Source organism: Chrysochloris asiatica, unplaced genomic scaffold (genome assembly GCF_000296735.1).
Source record: "Chrysochloris asiatica unplaced genomic scaffold, ChrAsi1.0 scaffold00033, whole genome shotgun sequence".
In the NCBI taxonomy this organism is placed as follows: domain Eukaryota; kingdom Metazoa; phylum Chordata; class Mammalia; order Afrosoricida; family Chrysochloridae; genus Chrysochloris; species Chrysochloris asiatica.
Genome location: NW_006408551.1, coordinates 5,794,943 through 5,797,566, shown reverse-complemented (window position 1 = coordinate 5,797,566; position 2,624 = coordinate 5,794,943).

The window sequence follows — 2,624 nt, the reverse complement described above, 5'->3', positions numbered from 1 at the left end:
AAGTATCTTGTTGTGGGTCTTTTCATTTTTATACTGGACACTCGAAGAACCCTGTCCTCTGGAGACTGGTGTTGTTTTATCTTTATTTTTTTATGTTTTTTTATCTTTATTTTTTTCAATGTATTTATTAATGGATTATCCTTCCCACCCACTTTTTTAATCTTTTCTAGACTATCCGTATTTATAAATCTTCTCCTATTGTTTTTCTCTTTTTAAATTTTATTTCTTACAGATGGTCTTATCTCTGTTCTCTAGTCCTTCTGTTGGTTTATTATTTCTGCTCTCTTTTTAATTTCTAACAAGCCTTACTTATTCTGTTTCTCTTTTTATGTTTTCTATTCTTGGTTAATGATTATAAAATCTATTCTCATTTCTCTAAATATATTTATTTTCATTTCTTTGAGATTTTCTTCTGTTTCCATCACTTTTTTTCTTTTCTAATAGCAGCTCATTGTTATTGAGTGTTTACTAGGTGCCAGATACCAAGCTATCCTCATACAGAGGAAGGTTCCATGATCATGCCCATCTCATAGATGAAGATGCTGGTATCTGGAAAGTAATTTGCTCAAGGTTCAACACCTGTAGTGAGACCTGGTATATAAGTAGACATCAGGACATTCATAGAAAAGTGGAATCAAAACATAATGGAATTTTTCCACCAATTTTTTTTTTTTAAGTTTTTCTTGTGAGGTTTACATGGGAGAACATCAGCATTACACTCATCCTATCTATTTTGGTTCATTGATATGATTACAATCCCCTCCATACATCATCAAATAACCAAAGGGTATATCACACAGCCCTTCTTCCTCCCTGAGTCCAGTGTCCCCAGCCTCTCCATCTGTCCACGTCATCATCTCTATCTCCATCCCTGACATCACTGCCACTCTGGGTAGGGTCCTGCTCTTTGTTCTTCTGACTTGATGGTCCCAGGGACCTCCACTCCTGGACTGCAAAATCAATCACTCTCCTCCTTATGTCAAAAAACATCTACCTCTATATTTCCTACTCTCACAGTCAGTCCTGGTGGCAATTATTCACTATTGTACCACAAGTGTCTTATCCCCATTTCCTTTAGCCAGCCTGGTCTCAACGGATTGGAAATCATTCAGTGGTGATTCTACCTTCCCCTTCCCTGTCTGAAGCTAGACTCTCTCTTGAAAGCTTGTAAGCCAGTTGCTTCTTGCTTTTATAGCCCCCTCTCCCATTTTGGGTAGCCAATGTCTAAGTTGCCCCTCCCTGTCAACTCTGTGTACTGAGGGGGTGGGAGTGATCCTTGCTCAAAAGATTTTTTTCCCTTTTTTGACCTTCTATATCCATAAGTATAGATAAAGTTCATCAAATTGTAACAGGTTACACGCTTCCCCCCACCCCCTTCATTCTTCTTCTAGTCCAGTTCTGATCATCCAGCCATGGAAGTGAGGTCATGCAAGTGTGGATGTTCTTGTGCGTCTCCCTCACTTCATATCAGCTGGACTCTTCACTCTCTGCTCTAGTCCTCTGTGGCCATGTCACAGACTCTGGGCCAAGGAGTCCCCAGGTCTTGCCATACTGCTGGCCATCCAGGTCTCTACCTGAGTTCACAGGGGTCTATTAAATGTGGTTGAGCTTAGCTCGCAACTTCATTGCTGTTTTTCCCCCCTCTTCCCTTATCGGTGACCAGCGTGGTCACTGGCCAGACCACATGTCTGCTCAAGTATTCTCCCTGAGTCTCAGTGTTGGAAGGGGGTTTGCTCTGAGGAGACCCAACCAGTTGCCTTGATGGCTCTTGGGAGAACAGCTTATTTGTTCTTATAGTAATCAATCAGACTGCCATTATTGTTTCGGACTTTTCCTGCCCATCTTTTTTCCATTAAGTTGTCTTTTGTTCTCCTAGCTGCTACAGGGTGGTCTACTTGTCCTTTACAGTGGAAATTTCCTACCTCAGTTGGTTCTGGATGGAGTTCTGGTTTCCACCTAAGGTGTTGTGCAGTATAAAGGCTCAATAGGAAGCCTCTTTCACTGGGCAACTTCTAGCCCCCTTTAAGGTATTCCAATCAGATGGACTTACAAGCTTTCTGTAGTGATGATTGTGGCTATTCCTTACCCTCTGCCCCCAAGAGTTTATTTTACAATGGTAGGCAAGGCAAACCAAGATTCAAAAGACAACCAAACATTTTAACATTATTCCTCTCTTTTAGCCCTTCAAACCATGCCTCTCTCCCTATATCCTGGAGCCCTGTTTTTCCAAGGTTGTGCATACATCATCATTTACCTCTGTCCCACTTAGCACATGCGAACCTGGCTAAATTTTCTCCCATCAGCCTTGTTCTTCCATTCCCCTCCCCCTTCTTGTGTATTGCTGCCCCCCCCCCCCGCAACACCCTCAACACATCAAAGCTATCCTGTGTCTATTCCCTACCCTGTGCTCTATCTTCCCCTCCCTGGCTTCCCTCCTCTAATCCCATACATCCTGGTGATCAGCAAATATATGTATAATTTTTTCCCCCCTTTTAGTGTGGGTTCTTTTTTTCACTCTTTTACAGGAATGGTCCTATGCAGTATTTCTCCTTTTGTGACTAATTTCACTCAGCATAATATCCTCAAGGTTCATCCATGTTATACAGTGGCTTGCAGCTTCCTTG